Source organism: Pinus tabuliformis, chromosome 1_1, assembly GCF_031772625.1.
Source record: "Pinus tabuliformis cultivar Carrire ecotype Pingquan chromosome 1_1, CPIR1, whole genome shotgun sequence".
NCBI classification, from domain to species: domain Eukaryota; kingdom Viridiplantae; phylum Streptophyta; class Pinopsida; order Pinales; family Pinaceae; genus Pinus; species Pinus tabuliformis.
Window position 1 is genome coordinate 846,098,431 of NC_142297.1, and position 27,626 is coordinate 846,126,056.

Below are 27,626 nucleotides of genomic sequence, written 5' to 3' on the forward strand. Positions count from 1 at the left end.
AATCGCTTGTCATGCAAAGGGAGGTTTGTTTTGCTTCAAGGGGAAATATTTATGAGAATGATACATGTTTAACACTCATTTCACACACTCTTACAAAAGTGTCCCCTTTATCCTCCCGAAGTCTATAATCGAAGCCGCACTTGCCGTAAGCTGCCACAAAGGTTGTTGCATTAAGTAAAGTATGTGTTATATGTTCTAGATGGTCTATGTTGTATCGATAAGTTTTCAAGTGTGTGATCGTAGTGAAGTTTTATCACTATTCACATAAGTTCCACTGATCCCACACTTAGCTAAATTTCGGAGTTTCCTTAGCAACCTAGCCTCATCCAACTTTCCTGAACTACATACTTCACATATGTAACCCTCAAGCTTTTCTGTTGCTTGTTCGAACCGTGCAATGCGCATAAATCCCAACTTCCCTTACCATTCAAAAATGCGTGGTGGTTTCCTCCAGTGTCCTTCCCTCAGTCGGAACCCACTGTCTCCAAAAACTGTGCAGTTTTGTCCCTTGACTACCCAGTCTGCCTTGCATCCTGGAATTGCATAGATGTGTCCTCCCAGGGCCTCGTCCCAAGTAGTGCCTTACATCCTAAAACTGTGTAAATGTGTCCTCCCAAGGCCTCATCTCGCAATAGTCACTGCCCATTGAAACTACACAATTATGTCTCTCACGGGCCACGAAGAAATATGACATGATAGATGACTCTCAAGGAGCTGAGGAGAAAAATAAGCAGACCAAGAAACCCAAGGTATGATAGAATATTAGGACCGCATGAAAACTCCATCTGATGCATAACCCTTTGGAGGCTAGGTATGGAAAACAAAGCACGTCTTTTGAAATACACCTCTTAATGTAGCTTAAAAGTTTGCTTATCATTGTCGTATCATTCCGTCTTCAATGACATTCATGGTTGCAAGAACTGAAAGTCATTCCATGTGTTTGATCTACGTGTCTTGCTCACTTTCACTTGTTTATTACATAGCTTAGAAGATGAATAGTATTACCACTTGTTTATTTAAGCTACTGAGGTTGTGACCAACATGATCTTATGACTAACCAGGCACGATGCAAGGCATCCTAAGTGGGATGGAAGATGTTTGATGATATGTATGTAGTCAGTACACTCCTCTGCATTAATCCTTGCTTTATATCTTGCATGTACCCTCACTGCTTGTCAGATTTGGCTACCTGCTGCCAATAGTCTCTTAGCTCTTTCCTGACAAAGTAGGTGAAGGAATTTCCTTCAACCTGATTTCTTTGAGGCTCTTCATAGAAATTATAGAGCTAAGAGAAGGAGATGTGGAATCTCACTATCAAACTCTTGAAAATACTTTGCATGTTTGAATATATCCAAACAATTAAGCTACCACTCAACAACATTGTCAATCTTGGAAGACTCAAGAAAGATCAATCTCTAGATATTATAAACTTCTTATTCACTTCATCATAGAGATGGTATGCTTTGGAGGTATGAGTACCCAAAGAAGATACAGTTTTAACTCCTTGCACTGAGTTTTTTTATCTATTCCTTAGGTATGAAGGCATAATATGAGGAACCAAAAACCCTGAGATGCCTCACCGAAGGAATGTGGCCATACCACATTTCATAGGGAGTCTTGTTTCTAATAGCAAGAGTTGGACACCTATTATTTATATACATAACACATAGAACCACATCAGCCCAAAACCTTATGAACTTAACATGTGAACTATGCCAAGTTCACAGTGAAAGTAATACATTCCAATGAACTATGTTTTGAAATATGCAGCAAGAAATTCTCAATTTGATTTTTCCTTGATTAAATTGGAAAAGTTCAAATTTCCACATCAACAGACAACTTGGATGATGTTAACTTGTGTGACATGGCTTGTGTCACCTAGTTTACTCAATAAATTCGAGTTGGAGGAGTTAGAGTTCAGTTTTGCATATTCGATTTCTAACTTGTGGCAATAAAGGTCAATTATCTCAGGTTGTTGTCAGTTAAACTAGTTCTAACTTTTGGAGGAACTAGTGGAAGGTCATTTAAGCAGTGGGACTTCAGTCAAACTCGACGATCATCTAGTTAACTGATCAATCAACCCAAAATAGTTGGGGCATGAAGAGAAGTCAAGTCCCCTAAAATTGGTGGAGATTCGAAGGTAGTTTTAATTTCTTGTAGCTCACACAGTTGCAAGAACTTGCTATAACCATAGTGGAGGAGGTAGCTTGATTAGGAGATTCTTGTGAAATTAGAGAGCGAATGATTGTTGGTAGCATTAATAGCCTACCAGCAATTTGTTTTGCACCACACTTCAATGTTTTGGGCATGGTTTTTGAGGGTTGATATTTTTTTTGTTATGCTTTTTGGTCATGCACGTCCTTACTAAGTATCTTGGGAGGTCTGTAATAGTTCCTTGCATGCACATCCTCACTAAATATATTTTGGGATGTCTGTACTAGGTCCTTGTAAATTTCTGTTTGCCAAGGCTTAACTACTTATGATCTTAGGTTCTCACAACAATTCGACAGCTTATGGCACTTTCCAAATCACCATTCCTGAAAGGATCCAACAAAACGACTTCAGAGGAAGATGAGAAGGGAAAACTCTTATTGGAACTAGCCTAGAACTAGTGGAATTGGTTGGTCCCAATGGTTTTAGAGTTTTACTAGTCTATTTTGGCGGTTCAGATTGGCTAAGGTTGGTCTTGTATTGAACTGACCTTAAAACACCAAATTCACTAGTTCTCTAATAAACTGACCAATTCTAAAGGATGTAGTGCAACATAGCTAATGACCAACAAATAACAATTTTTTAATAAAAAATACTGAAAAGGAAAAAAAAATTATTAACTCGAGGGCCCTACAAAACCTAACCCTAGTAATTAATGGTAATATTTAATTTTTAAAGTCAAAGTAAAAGTTGACATTCTCCTTATCTTTCCTTTTTGAAAAGGAAAGATAAGGATAATGTCAACTTTTACTTAAATTTTTAATATTAACATTAATTGTTTCGAGTTGTTTCAGAGTGGTTCCAACTTCATTCAATTTTGAGAAAGTCAAATTTTAGATCCCATTCAAAACTTAGTGGTTATTGATTGAACCGCTTCTTTATAATGAGTCCTAGACTTTGACTTCCAATTTTTTAGGTGCAGTTATTGCATAATCATATTCCTCATGAGACTTTGCAGCAGAAGTTGATCTTTAATCCATTGCAAGCACTTGACCTAGCATAGGGAACCATCAGCTACCCCTCCCAAGTTGCACCTCAACATTGAAATTTTCTTTTTCAGTAGACATTCATTTTATCCATTAGATCATTTCTTCCACTGTGACAGTCCAACAACACCCTTGCCAGCATATGCTTGACAATCCATCTCATCTTTATTGCTATCTTATAAACACTCTTAAATCTTGTGTCTCCAATATAAAAGAGGAAGAACCAGAAAGGGCCTTCTTGGCCCTCTTCACAACCCACAATATGTTTAGCTTCTCTCTTGTGCTTACACTCTAGTCTTCTCGCAACTTCGGAATGGTGAATCTTAAACACAGTCTCATGATGTCCATTTAGGGAAGCATAATTCACCCTTTGTTTGAATCAAATTACCCCCCTAGCATTCCCTTTACCTTTACATGCAGGCATATATTTTCCTTCTGGATGACTGTTAAGCTTCCCATCTCTATTTCGCCTCCCTCTCCTACCCTCATGAACCTGATAAGCTGAATTTAACCAATCTCAATGTATCTGAGATAAACAATCCATCCAACTTAGGAAAGGGCCTTCCGGAAGCAATCAAGATCAAAGTGGACCAATGGACCCATATTCAGCAGCTGGACTACGAACAAATCCCGTTCAAATGTAAGGTATGCCATGAATATGGTCATTTTGCTAATAGGTGTAATAAACTAAAAGAAAATGAAATGAATGAAAATGTTGAAGCCAGTGAAGACACATGGGAACAAGTCAAAAAAAAGAAAGCAAACCCCAAACAGTCTGGCCCAAAACCAAAGCCTCCCCCAGAAATCCAAGCTGCATCCTTCTCCTCCCCTCCCATATTAACTCAACCATTACCCTCTACATCAAACCCCTTCGAATCTTTGGAGGAAGAAGACCCCTCATCCCCCCACTCTCCTCCTGATCCCTAGGAGACCCCTCTCCCTGAAAGCCAACGCCAAGACACTATCGAATCCTCATTGCCTCTTACTATTTCCTCTCAGCCTCTTCTTGATCCTCCCCTCAACAGAATCACTAGAAGCTCATCTAAAGATCACAGGGGTTCTAGTGAACCCTCCAAGAAACCTGGCCCAGGCAAGAAATCTGCTAAGCAGCACAGGGATGAGAACGCACAAAAGGACATAGCAATGGGAACGCAGACACCCATAGAAACTTATATCCTGGGGCAGCATGACAAAAAAGCAATCAGCAAGGACCAAGGGGGGCGAGCACCTCCCCGCATACCGCATATCCAATGATGAAAATATTATCTTGGAACATCAGGGGACTTGGGCACCCCTCTAAGGTAGCAGCCTTAAGGGATCTTATCATTTCTGAGATGCCAAGAATTATTATGTTACAAGAAACAAAACAAAACCACAAGGAAATGAATAAAGTCATTGAGCAGCAGAGACAGTATAGAGGAAGCATTAGTTAGGCAAGAGGAGCCTCAGGAGGAATAGCAACAATTTGGAATCAAGGTATATGGAACTGTATTTCAGAAACAATAAATCAACACTAGATCAAAACAACTCTGGAAAATAAAGCAGATCAGCAAGCCATTATCATCTACAACATCTATGTGCCGAATCACTGCAGAGATAAGGATAGTTGTTGGCATGATCTAAAAGATAGTTTGGACGCAGAAGAGAACACTAACATTATTCTAGGAGGTGAATTTAATTTAATCCTCCACGCCAATGAGAAAAGGAATTATGCCTGATCCATATAGAATACAGTTGGAAAATATCATGCAGGAGCATGATCTTATGGATGTCCCTCCAAAAAACCGTAGATACACCTGGAACAACCACAGGATGGGTGCTGGTAACATCATGGAGCGGTTGGATAGAATTCTCATCAATATTACACTTCTCTCTGCTTTCTCCATCAGATATGCTAACATTCTAACGTGCTCTGCCTCCGACCACTTCCCAATAACTCTAATGCTGGAAAATCATAGGCCACTTGGGCCCATTCCATTCAGATACAGTTCTCTCTGGAATGATATACCAACATTTGCAGGAATTGTTTACAGCTCTTAGATCCAACACGTGGAAGGATCTCCCGGTTTCATTTGGGAAAAAAAAATACGGAAAACAAAACAAGCCATCAAAGAATGGGTTAAAACAAAGTATCAACAACCAGAGAAGGTAAAAAAAGAAATTAAGAACAATCTGGAGAGTATCCAAAGACCAATAGAGGATAATGGCCTTTCCCAAGAGAACAAACAACAGGAAAATGAACTCTACTTACAGCTATACCGAGTTAACAGAGAAGAGGAAACAAAATGGAGGCTCAAGTCGAGACAATTATGGTTACAAGGGGGTGAAAAGAACTCAATTTTTTTTCACAAGCAAACAACAGCCAGAAAGATAAGGAATAATGTTAGCTCCATCCTAGATGCAGAAGGTGATAGACAAAGGACTCAGGAAGCCATTCGAAGAGTTGTTACAGATCACTATCGGGACTTGCTATAGATAGGCTTAGGATTTCTTTCATTTTGCTTGCATTTAGATTTAATTCTACATTCCTAGAAGTCCTCTTATCAAAGGGGCAAAATTTAGTTGTGGCTTGGCTGAGCCCCAAATCAGCTTAAGGATCACTTTCTTGTGTGATCAGTAAGAGCGTTGATCTGATGTCTCTTCTCTATTGGTAAGTAAAAGGCATACTTTAAGCCATTAGCGATAGAAAGAAGGTAACTGGACCTAGTTTAACCAGTTAGAACCACCATTTCAACGGAAAATGAGCTGCTTTAAGTTCCCGGCTAGGTGGTCTCCCTTATAATGTTGAGGCAGAGAATTTCGAGCCTTCAACAGGTACACAGACACAACTCACAACTATCGTGTGTACTCTCCTTGGGTTGGAAGTATGGAAAGGAGATGGGGAACTGTTTGTCTCTCAGGGCAAGTTGATTTTCCTTAGATAAATCTCTGTGTATGTGTGTTGAATCTTGATGCGTGTTGATGATATGAGTTCTCAATCGTGAATTTACTTCTGCAGATCAGTAGAGTAGCTTCTAGTCTTGTGATTTAGAAAATTTCATGAGCAGTTAGAATTTGCACATTAATTTCTACAATCCCCACTTTTAATAGGTACAATAAAGCTTTGAGTCCAGGGTTTAGGGAAGTCTTGCTTGATTGTTAAATAAAAAAGGACATGCAAAGCAATTTTTAAGATTTTTGTTTGGTAGCTTTTGATGTTCTTAAATTTTCCCTTTACTAGTTTTTTAACCTCAAACTGTATGTTTTCTAAAGAAAAAAAACTTATTTCTTTATAGAAAAGGTTTGAATATTCCTCAAATTAAGGGAAGTGAGAATTGACTTCTTTAGCAATGGGGCCAAAAGAGATTTAAGGTACCAATCCATATAGACACAGTCTTAGAATTCAGGAGCTTTACATATGCTCCTCCTTCTATGTCATTATTGAACATGATCAGATAGGCCAATGGAAAAATTTTGACGAAAAGAAGTGAAAATTTTGTTACTAGTGTCATAACAGAAAGGTAACTTGAAATAGGCTATAAAATCTTTGGTAAGAGTCACAAAAGTGGAATGACTGGATCTGGTTTGATCGACATACCACTTAGCAGTAGCTCCAGTAAGAGTGCAGTAGAAAAGGCGAAGACAAATGGAGTCTTATATGATAGAATTGGATGAACACCACATATGGAATGAGTGAACATGATTTGTGGGATCTTCTCTAGGATTACCTTCAAAATTGGGGATGTCGGAAGGAATCTTGGTAGGCATAACTGGCCAATTTGGGTCATGAAGAAGGGGATCGTTGATGAGTTGGCTGAATTGGGGAGCCTCAAACTAGCCATAAAAGGAGGCAATGGAGTAGGAGTGCCCATATTAGTGAAGGTTACACTCATGGGGTTACCCTAGTTAGTACTTGAGTTACCACCTTGGTTTCCCACACCTGCATTGGTGCTTGACATGGTGATGGTATAACATTGAGAAGATGCAGAATGAAAGGAAGAATTGGAAGAATCAGTAGAACTAGAGTCAAAATGAGGACTCAATGGAGGACTCAGAAGATGTACTTTAACTTGACGAGGAGGAGTAATATGTCCTAATAGAAACTGAGGGTGAAGGCCTCAAATTCTCTGTGACAAATGCCTAGGGGGCACAATGATGTCAAGACAATAATGATAGGAGGAACCAAAAACCCTGAGATGCGTCACTGAAGGAATGTGGCCATACCACATTTCATAGGGAGCCTTGTTTCTGACAGCATGAGATGGACACCTATTCTTGGAGATTAGCCCTTGAATCAGATGGCAGAACTGTAAAATATCAGAGCCTGGCTTCAGGCCAGCAATCTGGAAACCATTTGGGACATCTCCAATTGGAAAAATGATGCAGAAAGTCTATGGGATGGTTTGAATTTGGGGGAGGTCCCTCATTGGCTGGATGGTGAAGCCAATTTATCGTTAGATTTTCTCCAAGGAAAATCTCCCTTAAAGGCCTCTTCTAAGGACAAAAGAGGGTGGGGTTCTCTTTCAGGTTCTTACTCAGCAGCAGAAGGTTACAAAAGTATGATGGTTGTCCCTAGCATCCCCCCAAAGCCAACTCAATGGAAATTTATTTGGTCTTTTCCTGCTCTCCCCAAAATTGACTTCTTTTGCTGGACTTTGGCGCATAAAAGTATCCTCACTAGAGATAACCTGAGGAAGCGTGGAATGGAAGGTCCCTCCAGGTGCCCTCTTTGTGCATTGGATGAAGAAATGGCTAACCAACTGTTCTTATTGTGCCCCTTTGCTCAAGAAGTTTGGAAGGGTGTCCTAATGTTAGGACCTGACAAAATAGAGCTTCTAGGGTGCACAACCTCTCCTCTACTTTAGCTTGACAACCCAACTTCAACCAAGTATGCTGAGAAAATGTCATATTTTGATTCTTGTAACACTTATCCATTAAGTAGAGCACTTACTGGAACAAAATACCATTATGGGGATATTCCATTCTAGTTAAAAAAGTTATATGATGTGGAACTATCCAAATAGAGAAAACAAAAGCTTTTTCACACTTATCAACTCTCCAGTTTTATTAACCCTTCAATCTTGTCTTCATGCAATCAAGCTTTAAAACAAAGCTAGACCTAATCCACTCCCATAAGGCATCATAGCCTATATGGGAATCTCTAAACCCACCCTATTGGAGGTGTCAATCCTGATTTCATGCATCTATTGGACTCAAGACTAGCTCACATATTGATTAGTCCACTGATATATCGAACTTATCCTCATGCAAGTGAATTGGAATAGACTAGAGCTCATGCAAATGTTGAAATGAAGGTGTCTTGGATGGTGGATTCCATGCACCAATCCTATTTCATGTTGTTGTTTTTGGTACTTGCAGTATCATTTTAATGAAATGAAACACTAACCTTCAAATAATCAAAATAACCATTTTCGATGTCAACCTTGTCAATATTATAACTTCATTTGTACTCTTATCACATGCTTATGTCTTTTCTTCATTGTTGTAATGCAATCAATTTAGTGTTTAGTTACAAGTCATCACCATAACAAAAACCATAGCAACTTTTAACCTTTAAGCCTAATTATTTCCAACACTAGGATAATGTTGTAATTTGCTCTAATATCATATGTAACAAACCCAACACCTTGAGTGTTATCCAAGCGATGGGGTCAACTTCTTTGGAAACACACAAAGGGAGAGAGAGATATTATCACTTTAAAAGTTAACTTCCTTATGATAATGGCTATGGGTATCACTTGAGATGAACCCAACACCTTGAGTGTTATCGAAGCAATACGATCAACTTATCTCAAAACACACAAAGAGAGAGAGATATTATCACTTTAAAAGTTAACTTCCCTGCAATAATGGCTACAGGTATCACTTGAAGTGTCATTTATGTAGTGATGTAGGGTATAGTGTCACATAGACCAAGTGATGTAGGATAGGGTTGAAAGGCTAGATTAACTCAAGGGTTGGGCGCCGAGACTAGTGGATTGGTTCCTGTGGGTCTTGTAACACCTGAGGGAGGTCTATAAAGAGTTGGTTAGTCGGTTCCACTTCCTTAACTGCACTTAGGGAGTTTAATCATATCATAGTACCTCTTCATCACATGCTTACCCCGGTGGACCGATTATCTCAGGTAAATGTGGGAGGAGGGCGTTACATAATATAAATCCTTTATTCAAGTAGAAGCTTGTGTATTTATTTGTCTTATATTTGCATGCTTATAATTTCCTCTAACTAATAAGAACTTATCTCCACTTCGTCATGTAAGAAAATTGTGTCCTGATTTGTGCAATGACCCACTCAACCATGCTAGACATTGGGTCATGACTTGTCTTACGGATGCTTGTTTACAAAGGGAGACCTCTCTCGACTCCTTTAATGCAATTTCTACTCACAAGTCTATGAAATATATTGGATGACTATCAAATTATCACAATAGATTAACTTGATTGTGTGGATATTTGTCTTCCACACTATGTTATTTGTCTTTACTGGACATATTATTTATATGCAAGATGGATATTTTATTTCCCCATGGTATGTTGGTTTCTCTTGGATGTACTTTCAATGGTAGTTTTGGTGCCATTGACAAAATGTGTGGTCCTTGGTGCTCCTCCAATTGACCAATGTACTTCACTGGTTCCTTCTTTCAAACTTCAGCCAAAAGACCCAATTACCAGGTTGTCGAACGATGTTGGTATTGGTACTATATTTTTCGCTAAAATAACCTTTATTGCTACTATATCGTCGCAATTTTTTTACTCTTGGCTAATTCAATTTCTTTATTTACTCTTGCCCCAACTTAGATACATATGTGTCACATTTTCTTGTGAGATTTCAGTTATGAGATGAAGTAATAAACATACATATTTGTGAACACTAGGAAATCTATTGCATCCTCACTTATTCAGAGTGTGACAACACAACTCTCCTCTTCGATCTTTACCCCGACTGTCCCATGGGAATAATCCTCTTTGTGAAGTTGTTTAATGGGAAATGCAGACGTGTCTGTCTTCCTCGGGATCCTCTCACTCATCGACGACGAGGAACCATGCCCTTCCATCGAATGGCTGGAGGCGCTCCTGGCGGGTTATCAATCTCCTAGGCAAGGAATGAGGGTTCATTTGTTGCCCCTTGACGTCAGAGCTCGGTTTGGGGTTCCTGTTCTGGATGTGGGTTACTCGGGTCGAAGCTTGGAGGCCTACCGCTATGTGCAAATACTGAGGAAGTCAGGTGTTGCCTCAACCTTGGATTTTGGTCTACTTTGCTCGCTTTCAGGTGGATAAACTTTACCCTGTCTATTTTCTGGCACTTCTTCTTTGAAGTTCGTTTTCCTTTCTTGCTATGAAATTGGCTGCATAACTTCGGTAAATGGTTCACGCAGGTTTTGGAAGCGGTGAGACCGGAAAGCGCTATCGATTGTATAGGTGGGGCAGCATTCCAGTTGCATATGGAGCGAGCAGTCTCTCCGGGTATGTTGTCCCCTGTACAGATTGAGCTGTGGAGAGATATTCGGGTTTGCTTGTTAACAATGCTTTTGCCTTGCCCTGCCTTTTAAGAGGGTTTCTTCAGTTTTGGACCTGGAGGGTTTTGTTTTTATTTATTTATTTCCTCTTCTTGGTTAGCTTCTCCAAGCTTGATCACTACCGGTGGGGGTTACCTTTAATTTTTGTAATACAGTTGTAAAAGAACATCAATTAGTTCCGTTTTACCTCTTGGGTTCTCTTGGCTCGCTCATTTATATGGGTAGGCTCCTTGAACTACTAGATCCACCATCGTGTCCTTCCTTTTTATTGCCAAGAATTTCTATATCAATAAAATACTCTTCATTCATATATTCATTAGCATCATCATTCAAATGAGGTATATATGGAATATCTTTAACATTATAAGTCTTTGATGTTTTAAAATATACATAAAAAAAATTTTAGTTGATTGACCCTTCCTTTTTGGAGGCATTTCTATTTAAATAATTTACCTACATGCAGAACATTCACAATAAATCACAATAATCAAATAAAGAGTGAAGGATTGATAGTCATTACATAAGTAAAGATGTCAAGATAATAAGGTGTAATTACTAAAGAATAGCACATTCCACCTTGAAGTGTTGATGAATGTGGAATGATTTTGTTTTTATGTATTTGTAATAGTAGAATTTTATTAGTCACTCAAATTACATTTTGGTAATTTATGATGATAAAATCCCTTCAATAAATATGATATTTATTATGGTTCATTAGATTTCTTTGTTTTGATGAATGCTCCTTAAAAAATTACTAGACACTACCTATAGTACAATGATAACTTACTATAAAATAGATACACTACCTATAGTACAACAATTAGTAGATCAATAATAAGTCAATTCAAAAAAGCAACTTCAAACGAAACCTTAACCTATGTAAAATAACATAACATTTTAAAATTCTTATGGAATTTAACATTCTTAAACCTATAAGAAATCAAATTAAGTTAAATATATGTTTGTTATTAATAAATTTAACATAAAAGATTTAAATTAAAATATATTAAGTATTAAGAGCCCTGGGTTATGCATGGTTCGACTGCCAAGGAGCCTCTAGTTGGTACCCTAGTTTTCATATGCCTAGGGTTATGCATGGTTCGACTGCCTGCAAGGAGCCTCCAGTTGGAATCATTCCGTGGGAATATGGATCGGTTCTATGGTGCAGATGCCTCTTCCAAATGCAACGGTCGTGGTGTTAGATCCTGGTACATTGTGTGTCTTGAGGTGATCTCCCAGGGTTGTCGAGCCAGGAGGGTTAGTCTGTCGAGTCCTCAAATGGTTCACTTCTGTCTTTCTCTATTATGGTTCTCTACCCGCTACTTTACCTCGCCACAGTTTGCCTTTGATCAAGTTGCCCACTTCTGGTTGCCTTCGAAATTGGTTCTTTTCAGTGGTACAACACGATGTGTGCTGAGACACAGTCTCTGTTTTCAGAAAGGGTTTCCAGCTTGGATAGTCTCTTCAGGTAAGCGCATATTCGTTTTAGGTGTTAAACTTAAATAGTTTCTGAGTTTTATAGCTTTTCTCTTGTTTTGTCATCACATACTCATCTTGTTTTCTACTTGAATGTGCAGCCCTGGTTGGCTATGGTGTGGGTCTTCGGAGTCATGCCGAATTGCGGTTGGGTCTACTAGTCTCTTGGTGCCCACTACGAGGTATGTGTTTGTTTGGCGCCCACTATTAGTTAACATCCTTCATCTGTGAACTGGATGGAATACTATCCCTGTAATGTATTTTTAAAAGGTTTCTCTGGCCTAAGGCTGAGGGTTTTGTTATAATAACTCAGAGGGACTGGGCCGAACTCAGAGGAATAATTCCTCGTTTTCAGACTTTTGGTTTTGGTTATGAAATTGCAGTCTTTTTGCCAAGAATGCGCTTGTGTTAAGTTATTGATCTATTAAAGCCACGAGACTAGGGTTTCTGTGATGGGAATTAAGGGCACGAGGCCCAACGGCCGTAGAGTACATACTCATTTATTCGTTCATGGTTGGCGGGAGATCGATATTAAGACCCTCATTATTATGAAAAGTGGGAGAAATACGTGGGAAATAGCAGGAAACAGCGGGCTAGGCCATCTTAAAAGGGAAACAAGACCGCTGAAACCACTGAAACTTGTTTGGTGTAGAGGCCGAAAATCTTTTTGGCGCTAAATTGTTTTAGTTTTTATATGCTGGGGCTTTCACTGTTATTTTGCAAAGGAACTCGAAGCTGAGCTAGAAGTTTCAAGGAAGACAGCAAAGGGTTTATTTTCCATAGGTATTTTCCGTTCAATTTGATGTATTTCCCTTGCAAAGATGTTGGCCTTAAGAAGTATTCTCTACCACGAATTTAAAGAGTTTTTAGCTGCACTATCTCTAACTTCAAATAAAAAGCAGGATCTGTGATAATCTGATTTCTTCATATTGAAGAAATGTTTTGCAAAAGTTGTCTTTCCTACGCCACCTAACCCCACTATCCCCAATATCTGAGATTTCCCCCTTTGCTATTGCTGCAACAGGACTGTCTCTTCAAAATCTTGAAGCTTAAAATTCAAGCCTGTTGGATAGTCGGCCACATGCAACTCTGGCTTTTTCACTATTTCCGACAGACATTTAACCCTTTCGTCCTGAATTTGAGTGTAAATTTAGGGCAATAATGTTTATTAGGGCATAATGTTGTTTCTCTTTGTAAATTTATTAAATAACCTGGTGTTATATGGAATATCGTTACATATAACATAGTTTTGATCACTCATTGTTAGGTTGGACATGGAAGCCTGGTTAGATATGCTGAAAACCATCTACGAGGTTGAGATGACACTGAGTACATTGAATTTTAATCATTTAATGATGGCCCATTTTACGCTCAATAGGTATAAAGAGATCATGAGGATTTTCAGGTAAATGTTAGAGAAATTCCATGGCTTTGATCCACCTAATAAGTATGAGGAGGTCATGAAACGTTTCAGAGAAATGTTAGAAAAATGTCACGAGGCTGATCCTCCTACATATGCTACTACAGACCAACAACACCCCCCAGAATCCCGCGTGTCCTCTCGAAAGGTTTCGATGGAGTTGGTTGTTTTTGGATGTGTTTTGTTCATCTTACCTTATTGTTGAGTCAACAAGTTCTTTCTCGTGTTTCCAGCAGTACTCGATTTATTTCCATGGAAAAAACTTATAATTTGCTACAGTTGAATCGTGGATTACGAGACAAATTTGTGATAATCCAATTTACTATCTCAATCTAAATTTTTGGTGGCTTTTCTGCATTATTATTGGCCTCTCGAAGGGTATTGAGGTTTCGTTTTGTTTATCAATGGGAACCTTGTATTCTGGGGACCTTTATACTTACATAACTACTCATTCTCAATCTGTTGTGGGTTTTTCTGTAGTTTGCTCATAAACCCATTTTAAAAATTTAGGTTGCACCAATTTTGTGGCCTCTCGGTCTTCCATGAGTTCAACACAAAATGGGCAGAATTGAAGTTGGCAGTACATGGAAGGTCTATTCCCATATTTATTGTCGTCTCTCAGGATGGTTATGTATAGATGGAAAAAATGGTTTATGAAGTTTTCTGGATAATGGAAAGGAGGAGAGCTTCAAAGATGCAACAATCTGCACACAGTGGTTTCTGAGAAAAGAATTGTTTTAAATGTTGCCATATTTCCCTCTTTCAAACCTCTTCCCACACTTCTCATGTAAGATATGATTGTAAGTTCCTTTATATGTTCAACTAAACAACATAGCATTTTATATTTAAGTATTGTAACCATGATTTGGGTTTTCAATTTTATGTCATCAGCCCCTCTCTAGGCACTTGGGTTTTCTTTGAAGTACATTTCTATAAGTTAACATATACATTAGCCAAATCTATTTAAATTTAGGTTGGATATTTAGAGTTACAATAATGCATACATCGACCATTTGTGTGAACTCAAGATAGATATTCATCCTCGAGTTTCCTATGTCTAGGTGCATTCTAGATCTTGATTTACATGAGATTGTGTTGGTTTCCTTATTTAATGTGCCATGAAAGAGATGATGGCTCATCTCATTTCCATGAATGTTGTAGAAGGAACCTAGGCTCTTTTGGTGCAAACATCATACTGGTTAGATGTATCTGAGTTTACAAATTTTCTAACATGGATCTGAAATTTCACTTGGGAATTGGAAAAATGTAAATTTATTTCAACCTGAAGATAGTGTTAATCCCCAAATACAAGGAAGGAATTGGACTGTCTTTTTTATTCTTAGGACTATTGGATTTTGTCTCTTGAAATTGATTTCTGAAACTAGTTCTGATCTCAAAACTTTTTATTAAATTGCTTGGACTATTATGGAGGATATTTATAAAAACATTTGAGTACAATCGGAGCTAAATTTTTTAATGACATTCATACTGGAAGATTACCAACACTAATTCTACTACAAGTTTTCCTATCTCATTTTTCTAACATATGGGTTCACAATATTCTCCATACTTTTACCCATGTTATCATCTAGTTTTTTCTTAAAACATTTGGCCTCAAAGTACCTATTTCTCTATCTATCACTGGATAATGAATTTAGGTCATCTAGTCTAGATTTGGGGGACATATATTTCAATAGTATGGAAATATTGATTCAGTTAGGTGCTTGTCTTTTCATTGTATCTATTTTCAATGTTTAGAACTTAGTGACATCAACATTATCATTTTGGTACTAGTTGTTTTGTATGTAATAGTATTGATATATACTCTTTTCCATTCCTAGTAGAGCAGTGCAAAGGTTTCAGCATGTTTACATCAAATATATTTGTCAATTTTAAAAGGTATGGGGCCACATGAAAAATAGGGTTAAAATCTCATCTTTTTTCAATGTTTTGCAAAAGTTGTCTTTCCTACGCCATCTAACCCCACTATCCCCACTATCTAAGATTTCCCCCTTTATTGTTGCCGCAATAGGACTGTCTCTTCAAAATCTTGAAGCTTAAAATTCAAGCCTGTTGGATAGTCGGCCACGGGCAACTCTGGCTTTTTCACTATTTCCGACAGACATTTAACCACCTTATCTAGCAGCTCCATCTCCAGCTCCTTGCTAGTTATTCAGAAGAAAATAAATATAACAGTGAGAAACAAACATCTATGTCTATTTATCAAACATAAAATACTATCACTGATAGTGAAGGTTGAGTTTTCACCCAGTATTGCACACCTCCAGCTCGAAACCACTAATGTCTGCAACACGAAAAAGTGAATTTCTCCAATCTTCAATAGTCTTGGAGTCAAATCGTGGCTTCTCTTCATTAGTTTGAGTCACTTGATATCCACCATTCTAGGAGATGCACTGGGATGATCTTTTGCTTGGATATGTGATCATGTGTTTGGCACTAGACTCTAATTCGTTAGCATGAAATAGGTTCGAGAGGGGTGTTATGGAAATATGATTGGTTCTCCTCTGAACATCTAAAATCTACATAAATCTGCGCATAGGTATAATACCAAGCCATGATATTTGTAGCTTGGGTCTTTGAGAAGTATGAGGCATGAAATTGGCGTTATTTGGTTTAATCCCACACCAACATTTACTCATGAATTGATGAAACCAGAGCTCATGGGCATTCACTGCATTGTCATTCATTTGAATTCACTTATTCCATGTGTGGTTAACTATATTGGAGGGTTAAACATAATTCTGAGTTTTTATACCCTCTCTGCCACCAGTGCTCTACATTATTTTATGTCTTTTCATTTTCCAAGCATATTTTAGGGTTCTTTATTGCATATTGGTGCTCTTCTAAGGCAACACACCATATCGCTTCATCTACCATAATAATTCTTTGGACTCCGATTAGTAGTTTCCATGCATGCTTAATATGCTTCATATGCATTGCTTTTCAAATGCTGATTTCACAGATTGTTTGTGGCAACAAATCACCCCTAAGGTTTTTGTGTGGCAGCAAATCATCTTGAGGTATGGTCTGGGGTTTTGAGGCAAGCAAGGTCTGGTTTGGAGTTGATTGTGGCTGCAATGAGATAGTGAAGTAATGTTTATAGGCAGAAAGGAGATATACTACATAGATTACTTTGCATTATGCGACAACAATTTAAGACAATGCATTACCGTTTGTAATATAATCCAGAGAACTCCAGAATGAAATTAGTATTACATGCATAGAAGTTTAAACCAACATATTTTAGAATAATTTTATGGTTTTACACGTTCTCATATATTTCAACATTTATTTATGTAATGATCCTAACGAGTGTCCACAAACTTTTCTTCGTAGATTTCTATTACATTATTCTATACAAAATGGCAGACCAGGTATTTATGTTGCTTATGTTGCTTTTGGTATTTGTATTATTTATGTTGTTGATTTAGTTAGAGGTTGGATTTGTTTTTAGAAATTAACTTTAAAATGATACTTCAAAAGTTTGTTTGTGACTAGTTAAATGCTTGTCAGAACACTCTGATAAGCTTGCCTCAAAGTGTTGGACAGATCTTCAATGCTCACTCAACACATATTTGGTGTTACCGATTCTCTTTTCTTATCGGTTTTTTGATCAAGGTTTTCTTATTTTTATGTTATTATGTGCTTTTTTAAGAATGTACCCATGGGTGTTACTGATGCTACCATGGGGGGTTCAATGATATTCACTACTTTCATGGAAATGTTAACAAATGCACGAGGGCAAGACACCGCTATGATGATGCATGAGGTAAGCTTGAATATTGTCTTTTATATTTCCAATTATCTTATATTCCTTATTATATTATGCTAATTTATGTTTGTGGAATGCAGGCAATTGCTAAAGTCATTCCAACCCCTATAACACCTTATAAAACATCTAAGGTAATGATAGTGGTAAAACTTGCTCAATATTTTTGTGCATTTAGTTAACTTATTTCACTATATATATTTATTAATATTTGTGTTTTTACTAAGCGTGCATTTTGTTGGCATGTAGGATTCATTTATGCCCCTCAATACAACCAATGTTGGCATGCAGGGATCGTTAATGCCCCCATATACATCCAATGTTATGCAAGATGTAAGATTCAACCATTTATTTATGTGAGTTTGATTATGTTATTTGTTGAGAAATCTAGGGCATATATTTAATCAAGTTTTTGCACAACGACTCCATGATTTATGAGGTGTTACGAGGAGCTACATCATGCCTTCAAATGGATCACCCCATCTGTTTTTTTCTTCTTGTACATACAATACTATTTTAACAAGTAACCCAAGCAACGTGTTATTCCAAAACATGATGTCAAGTTACTTTTTTAGGGTTTTTATGTAATCAAGAGGCCTTTTTAGGGTTTCTTAAATTCAAACATTAGATCATACTCTTTTCCCTTTATGTCATTCTAGAGTTTATCCCATGCCCTAGAAATCAAATCATAGGGAACAAATACCTTAAGATTAAGGTTTCTAAATACTAGGGTATTTCTTAAAATATTAACCCATAAATTCAACCCTACTACATCATATGATGGACCCTTTAAAAGAAAATTATTATACATACCTCATGGACACCTATCTGTACTGATTAGTATTTTGGTTGCCATGATTATTTGCAACTTTACACTACATTTCATTGATCATTTGCCACCTTCATGACCTTCTTTTAATGAGTCTTCCGAGATATTGTCATTCTATAATGGGACTTGCTTCTTCATGTGTTCATGAAACCCATGCCTCAGTCATAACAAAAATAATCTTCTTTTTCCTTTTTTTACATAAATTACATAGAATTGTGATTAAATATGTCATTATGAAGACCGAACCTAGTTACATATTTCAACATTATTCATCTGTTATTCCATCTTATTATTTATATTTGTGCCTTGCTGGATGTTTCTAGGGTGACTCCAACAAGTATACAATCTGTTGGTATATAGGGTCATGTTATGCCATCTACACCTAGACCAGAACCCCATAACATGCCCTTTACACAATCTGTTGGTGTAGAGGGTCATGTTATGCCATCTACACCTAGACCAGAACCCCATAACATGCCCTTTACACAATCTGTTGGTATAGAGGGTCATGTTATGCCATCTACACCTAGACCAGAACCCCATAACATGCCCTTTACATAATCTGTTGGTATAGAGGGTCATGTTATGCCATCTACACCTAGACTAGAACCCAATAACATTCCCTCTACATCAAATGTGGGTCTAGTCAGCATTCTCCCACCAGGACCAGAAAAAGTTTCTTTTAGGAGTCTTATAGACTCACAAACAAGAATGTTAAGGCTCCTACCAGATATTCCTGCAAATGTTCAAATCAGACAAGAAATAATTGAACAAATTCAGTTATGGGAAATGTCATTGTTGGAGAGTGTAGCTCCTGCAACAGATCAACAGGTAAAATTATTTTATTTATTTTTATAATTTCATTTGTTATGTTTAGGATCATTATTTTAGATATGAAAAATAATTTCATATTTTGGTTTGGTTCTTAATAGTTCCACAATTTCATTGTAAATGCAGGAAGTAAGTGACACAGTGCCTAATGTATCTATAAGGGAACCTTCCTCAATCCCCAAGACTACAACAATATCATCGGTGACCACAAAAGGAATGCAAGAAGTTACAATCTTGCTCACTTCAGAAGGAAATGTCTTGAAGGATGAAAAAGGGCTGAAATTTTATCACTTTATTTGTCATCGTGCAGAGGAATTATTTGGAAATACCATCCAAATGGATTGGAGGAAACAATCCAATTCTAAAAAGGAGGAACTATTTAAAGATGTAGTAATAGCATTTGGTAATCCTGGATTTGATAAGGAACTTATTTTATAGATTGCAAGTAAATACATGCATTCAAAGAGGTCCAATTTAAGGACAAAGTTGACAAAAAACTTGATGTATCCACGTCCAGCTTGGATCAGAGACCAAGTGACGTGGGATGAAATTATGAAAGATGCCAAGTTTAAGAGGAAAGTCCTCAGAAATCCAAACTATACACCATCTGCACAAGGAGGAGCTAAGAGACGCCTGCAAGATACAAGAAAAGCAACCCAAGCTAGGGTGTCAAAAATTGGATCTCACAAATTAGGCTCTGGTGGATATAACAGTATTCGTGGTGGTATGGTAAGTGATATTTCCATCTATTATATTTTCTATTTTAGGCAAAGTAACCATGGTCACATTGAGTTAATTGTATCTTATTAGTTATTTTACCTTATAGATATGATTATCTTTGTTAATGTAGGTTCAACAGTTTCAAAAAGAAGCTTCAGAGGAAGACCTAAAATATGTTGTATTACATGGTTCCCAAGGTCTTCGCCAACACATGATAAATCGAGGGGAAAAAATAATTACTGGTTATGGATCCGAGGTTAGTTGTTTATAATATTATATGAATAATGCAATAAATCAATTGGAGGTTTTAATGTTATTATAACAAGTTAAAGTTTGTTGTGTATAGGAATCAGGTGAAACATCTGGGAGTGAGCATGGGGAGGAGATACAAGCACATGATGATTTGCTTGTTGCACAAAATCATCCAATAGTCATTCCTGAACCTTGGCAGATTGTTGAAATTCAGCGAATGTCGAATGGGAGACAGAAATAATGAGGAGGGTGTTCAATGTGATGAGCATTCCACACCCACAATTAATGTAGCGCCTCCCAAAAAGAGGACAAAAAGGATTGATATGTGTTAAATTTTAATAACTTGAATATGTATCGCTCTAGCTTCTAAGGAGCGCACTAGGTTGTGAGGGTCCAAAAATAAACTAATTATGTGTGCAACAAAACAAATTTTGAAGATACTTTGTTTTTTTGATGAGTACTTACATATTAAGGGCATCACTAAGACTGTTTCAGGTCCTAACTTGTATTATTTGTTTGATTATGATCAATTTGATATGCTTATATTTGTGTTGTATGTAGATGACCTGGTCCTAAAAGTTAGTTAAAAAAATTCTAGTTAGTTAAAAAAATTCTATCCCATGGTGCAAGAAGAAACTGGCAAGTGAAGTTGACATGAAGGATATACACCTCATGTGTTATTTCTTGGTCTTGGAGGTTTGGCTGATTTGAGGTGAGGTGGTCCTCGAATAGGGGTAAGTAAGCAATTGAGATTCTGAAGAAGTTTCGGATAATGGACAATAAACCATAGGCTACTTTTATGATAAATATTTTGAATTTATCAGTAGATTAAGATTCAAATTTGGTTGATTCGTCAGCGTACAAAAAGTATATAGGTTCCCTAACATATTTGGTAGAATTTAGCAGTCAAATTGCTGTGTGCATGAGATCCCTTGTCTCACAAACAAGGGGGGCACAGACACCAATTTATTGTCCAGCTTGGCTGCTAATATATGGTTGAGCTGAGGTTGCTGCAAATATGCTCCATGGTCTGAGGTATGTGAGGTACTTAAAGGGCACACTGGCACAATGCTTTGAGCTGCTGTATGCTTTAGTGGATTTTGACAGGGCCAGAGATGCAGGTGGCAGGAAGAGTGATTCATGGTTTTGTTTCAGCTTGGGTCAAATATAATATCTTTGTTAGGATGGGATACCCATGTGTGCGAGTTGAAGAAGTCCCTTTCTGGGCTAAAGTAGCCTCTTGTGCTTGGTACTCATGGATTTATGAGTACTTACAGATTATGGGCATCACTAAGACCGTTGTCGGTCCTAGATTTTATTATTTGTTTGATTATGATAAATTTGATATGCTTATATTTGTGTTGTATGTAGATTATCTGGTCTTAACAGTTAGTTTAAAAAACTCTATCCCATGGTGCAATAAGAAACTGGCAAGTGAAGTTGACATGTATTATTTCTTGGTCTTGGAGGTTTGGCTGAGTTGAGGTGAGCTGGTCCTCGAACACGGGTAAGTAAGAAATTGAGATTCTGAAGAAGTTTCGGATAATAGACAACAAACCCTAGGCTACTTTCATGATACATATTTTGAAGTTTTCAGTAGATTCAAATTCAGATTTGGTTGATTCGTCAATGTACAAAAAGTAGATAGGTTCCCTAACATGTATGGTAGACTTTAGCAGTCAAATTGCTATGTGGATGAGATCCCAATACACTGTCCTAGTCATCCCAGCTGTATAATGCACAGTTGTACCGTTGTAACACTAACATAGGCACCAGAAGCTATGCTACTAGAAAGGATTAAAAGTAAAGTAGGATGCTAAGACCTTAATGTCTTTGCATGTCAAACACTATGCTGATACTTATTTCATTATTTACTTTTTAACCATCATATGCTGACCATTTTTGATGATGCTAAATTGAATGCTCTTTTTCCTGTTTCCTATGGCATATTACTAGAGATCCTAGAAGAGTTACTGGCTGCCAGGAAAAGAGCCAAGGCAGACCTAAAGGTGGTGAAGTAAGTGCTTCCTATGTTCATGTTACATGCTTGTATTTTTTCCACTTAGCATCTCAGTTTTTAACTTCCTGTAATCTTGTTTAGGAGGCTAAAGATCCTTTTGAAAAGGCTGTCTTGGATGGCCGACAATTGGCTTTGAAGGTAATTACAGCTTTGTCAAGTCTATATTAATTATGGCTTGGACATGGAATAAAAGTAAAACTAGGTATGCTTCTGAAACACATAAAATAGTTTTGACTGTGTGCACTTGCAGATAAGTGCGAATTCAGTTTATGGGTTTACTGGTGCCACTGTTGGGCAATTGCCCTATTTGGAGATTTCGTCGAGTGTGACGAGCTATGGTAATTTCACAGTTCTTCCATGGAAAAAAAGATTAAATCCATGGACACCTTGATTCTCCCCTTGTTTTTCCTAGTTGTAATGTTATGGGTGCTTCTTTTACTTACAAGATAGAGATGCTTGTAGTCCTCTCTTATTCTATATATGCATGTATCAGCCATTCACATTGATTATTTTTGGGCATCAATTATATCCATGTAATTTTTTTCTTCCTCCTGGCATAATGTTAAGGGTATGCACTGTAATTGACAATCTTGTACAAATAAGGTCGAGTTCTTGAATTGCATTAATTAGTCATGTGTACTTGTACAACTAAGATGATATGCTTAGGCCCTCTTATTATATTTTGATTACAAGTCTAGTTTGATCTTTTGACACATTCTCTGTTCCATTAGACAATATCGATTTTACATATTGTTTTAAAATTTCATATCATTAATCATCTCATTTTTTTTCCACCTGTCAGGCCGTCAAATGATAGAGCATACAAAGAAGCTAGTTGAAGAAAGGTTCACAATAGTTGGTGGTTACCAGTACAATGCTGAGGTAGTCTATTATTTAGCAACTAAAGGCATTTGTAACCTTTGAACTGGATCAGTAATGACAAGAAGTACACTTGTTGTATTGGTGATAATCCAAGTTCTTGAAATCATAATGGGTGATCTGATCCTAACCAAGATTTCTGCTGTAAATCTTGATATTATATTTTTATATTTGAATCTGGGTTGTATATGGAGATATAGATTCAGTTATGATACAGTTTGGTGTACCAAATATAGAAGAGGCCATGACGCTAGGGAGAGAAGCCTCAGATTATATTAGTGGTACATTTACAAAGGTACAGTGTCAAGAATTTTAAATATCCGTGAAGCCTCTAGAGTTGTTAATGATGTTTTTGTAGGGATGAATGTTTTAATATCACCTTTCTTTTTAAAACTAATCTTCTTTTGACATTCCACTTCCATGAGATCTTTGTAAATATGCACAGGACGAGATGATCAGTTATGCTTTTCTGTGGCTTATCTGCATCTGTTTGGTGCATCTTTGGCATCTAATCAGTGTGTTATTTAACATATGCTTTTATGCAGCCTATTAAACTAGAATTTGAAAAAATATACTACCCATTCTTGTTGACCAACAAGAAAAGATATGCTGGGTTGTTGTGGACAAAGCCAGATGCTTATGACAAAATGGATACTAAAGGTGAAAAACCTGATCTTTTTGTTTCAAAGACAGGCCTTAGTGTTTGTGAAGGCTCAAAATGCTCTTAGAAAAATAATTTATTTGATACCTTATTAATTATTAAATATTCGTGATCTTTTAAATATTCCATATCAACAGGCATTGAAACAGTGCAAAGGGACAATTGCCTGCTGGTGAAGAACTTGGTTACAGAGTGCCTTCACAAAATACTCATTGATCGTGACATACCTGGTGCAGTGCAGTATGTCAAGAACACTATTTCTGACTTGTTAATGAACAAATGGATTTGTCACTTTTGGTGATAACTAAGGTGAGAAAAATGAATCCTTTTGCATGTTTATGACCAAATTTGTTTGACCATTTGTTACTTTTGAAATGGATAAAATATGATAGGGGGAAGAGGAGATTTACATTGCGAGCAAGTCACTTATTACATATTCCTGGTTTCAAGTGTTAGAAGTATATACTATATACCTAGTTGGGGCAGGCCATGGAAGTTTCGTTTTTAAGTCTGTCATGTTTCTTCTCCCTACATTCTGTACTTGGAAGGGATTCAATCAATATTTACTGCTAGCAATGGGAGGAAGAAGTGTCAAGGGAGGCTCTTATACAATTGAAGAGAATCAAAACATGACAATATATAATATATCTGCATTTTTAATCTCATGCTGAGAAAAATTGATTACTGTTTAGCTGCGGCAGAAACAGATGTTTGCAGGTCATATCCTTTATCAAGGCTATCAGCATATTCTTAAGGGCATTGTTGTTTGCCTGTGCTAACAATCTCTTTGTTGAGTCAGGGTCTGACAAAGACTGGAGAAGACAATGCAGTCAAGGCAGCACACGTGGAACTAGCTGAGCGCATGCAGAAGGTAAATACTGGAAATAACTTCTCAGAACAAGTATAATGAATGGTGCAATGCCTTCTGGTTCCATTTCAATCCTATCTCTCTATTTTTATTACTGCAGTGCATCTAAAGACTCTTGTAATATTTTGCTTTTTATTGACAATGAGTCCATTGTTGGATTTTTTAAATTGATGTCGTGTTTTAAAGCCAAGTTGCCCCTGGTTTACAGAGGGATGCTGCAACTGCTCCAACTGTGGGTGATCGTGTTCCATATGTCATCATAACGGCTGCAAAAGGTGCCAAGGTAATAATTAACCCCTTCTGTGCTCAGCATAAGTCTCGATATTGCACTAAAAAATGGTTATTTTAATTATTTTGTTGTGTTTTAAAGCCAAGTTGCCCCTGGTTTACAGAGGGATGCTGCAACTGCTCCAACTGTGGGTGATCGTGTTCCATATGTCATCATAAAGGTTGCAAAAGGTGCCAAGGTAATAATTAACCCCTTCTGTGCTCAGCATAAGTCTCGATATTGCACTAAAAAATGATTATTTTAATTATTTTGTTATGTTTTATTTGGAGGCATAATTTACAGAGGGATTATGGATATAATGACTAATGTGTTTACTTGGGCTCAGGCATATGAGAAATCTGAGGATCCAATTTACGTACTGGAGAATAACATCCCTATTGATCCACAATATTATCTGGAGAATCAACTGAGCAAGGTGAAAGACCAAAGCATCATCACTTGCTGTTTATGCTCTTTTTGAAAATTTCACCTGTGTTTCAAATATATCTTGATAGATAGTAATTCTTTCCAGCTAAGTGTTTTTGATTAGTGCCTGTTTTTGCTCTGTAGTCGCTGTTGAGAATATTTGAGCCCATTTTGAAGAATGCAAGCAAGGAGCTTCTTCATGGTAGTCACACACGAGCAGTTTCCATATCAACTCCTTCAAATAGTGGAATTATGAAATTTGTCAAGAAACAACTCAGTTGTATTGGTTGTAAAACACCTATTAGGTATTTAGTTAATACAAGTAGAGGGTTTCCTGCATGTGGTTTCCTTGCTTATAGTAGTGCACAATTGAGAGTAACTATTATTTCAGTTTGGCGCTTTAGAAAGCTACTAGGGTTCATCTTTTTGATGTGGAAAAATCTATGAGGTTGCATGATCCCATGCCTGCTCTTCTTGTAAGAAACTATCTAGCTTTCTTATAATAAGAATGTTTGGTTAGGTTGCTTCATACTGAAATTCATGATGTTACCTGATTTCATGTTGCCATTGCGGCAAAGAAGATCAGACACTTTGTTCACATTGCAAAGGAAGAGAAGCAGAATTGTATAAGAAAACAGTTGCGAATGGTAAGCTGGTATTCTAATACCATTACTCTTTATTTGGAGAATTTAAAGTAGGCCTTGTGTCTATTGTTCTCACCTAGATTTTCTATCATATGACACTAATATTTGATCAATGTCAGTGAGGGAATTAGAAATGCTCTTTGGTAAACTATGGACACAATGTCAGCGGTGCCAAGGCTCCCCACACCAAGATGTTCTTTGCACAAGGTTTTTGAATGCTATATTTCAAGTATTAAATAGTATTACATTTTCATAACATGATTTAAATTTACATTATGGATGTATTTTGTAACATTTGTGTGATCATGTATTTGTTTTTAATTAATAGGATGTTTTTTTTTTTTTTACAATTACTATCTCTTTTATACTTACATTGATGTCCTATCCTTATTGCAGTCGTGACTGCCCAATATTTTATCGTAGGAAGAAAGCTCAGAAATACCTAATTGAAGCAGAGGTGCAACTAGAGCGCTGGCAGTTTTGAGGATGCTGCCTATGTAGCTTGTAATTTTTTGTATTATCGAATATTTTGCGCTGGCAATTTTGAGGATGCTGCCTGTGTAGCTTGTAATTTTTGTATTATCGAATATTTTTGTTTTCCTGAATTTTCTCTGGTGTATGTTTCTCTGATTTAATGGACCAGGAATTTATTTGGTCCCTGAATCAGGATGAGCATGGTTTATTTATTGTACAGTAATTGTCAAGTCCTTGTTATTTAATGTTAACCAGTTCGATATATCTTTTCTCCTTGCAAATGAGATGGAGAACAATGGTTCCAACTAGGACATATGGAGTAGGTGTGAATATAAAGCTCAATCATTATGGATCTATTAGCTAAACCATAGTTAGTGCTATACTTAAGCTTATTGAATAGGGATAGATAGCGATAGGTTGGGTCTATTGTTATAAGTACTCTTATCTGCTTATGAACATGGTAATACATGTGTTGTAATTACTGTAATACTTGGATTCAAGTTAGGCTTATTGATAGGTCATAACACCCTGTATTAGTGGCATATGAGTAATATGTGGCTACCTTATTACGATTCAAACATATTAGTCTCCTGGTTAGTATGATTCCCATTAGATAGAATGACTAGTATTACTATAGATGCCAAGTCTTCTCGGTTCCAGATCATAGATTGACGAGTGACCATGGGGAACATAGATGGCGTATAGGCTGGTTACCTCAAAAGACAGTTATGATACATACTTCCCAAGGCACACCCTATAAATGCAATGTGCACGCATATCCCAAATTTTAGGAGAGCACACACTATAAAACATAGATCTGCAGGCTTACATATGTATATCCAGACATGCATATAGTTGAATGGATGGATTGGAGGATAGGTAGATAGAGATGGATACACAGATAGATTGGCAGGAGCAAATCCGAGACAGTAGTTTGAGCATATTTATTTTTTTTAAAATAATTTTTTTTATTGTCTCTAGAGAGACAATAGTTTGAATTATGGACATTTATTTTTTTAAATAATTTTTTATATTGTCTCTAGAGAGACAATAGTTTGAATTATGGACATTTATTTTTTTTTAAATAATTTTTTATATTGTCTCTAGAGAGACAATAGTTTGAATTATGGACATTTATTTTTTTTTAAATAATTTTTTATATTGTCTCTAGAGAGACAATAGTTTGAATTATGGAATTGTCTCTAAAAAGACAAAAATGTAATTGTCTCTAGAGAGACACAAATGAAATTGTCTCTAGAGAGACAATCAAAATGTCTTTATAGAGACAATAATAATATGTGTTCTATATTGTCTTTATAGAGACAAATTTTTGAGAAATTGTATTTTGAGACACC

At 36.9% G+C, this 27,626-nt stretch overlaps 1 pseudogene; it reads left to right on the forward strand.

The window, feature by feature from the left end:
- Nucleotides 1–21,920: 21,920 nt before the first annotated feature.
- On the forward strand, nt 21,921–26,281 carry LOC149216904 (DNA polymerase delta catalytic subunit-like; annotated as a pseudogene).
- The last annotated feature ends 1,345 nt before the right edge of the window (nt 26,282–27,626 follow it).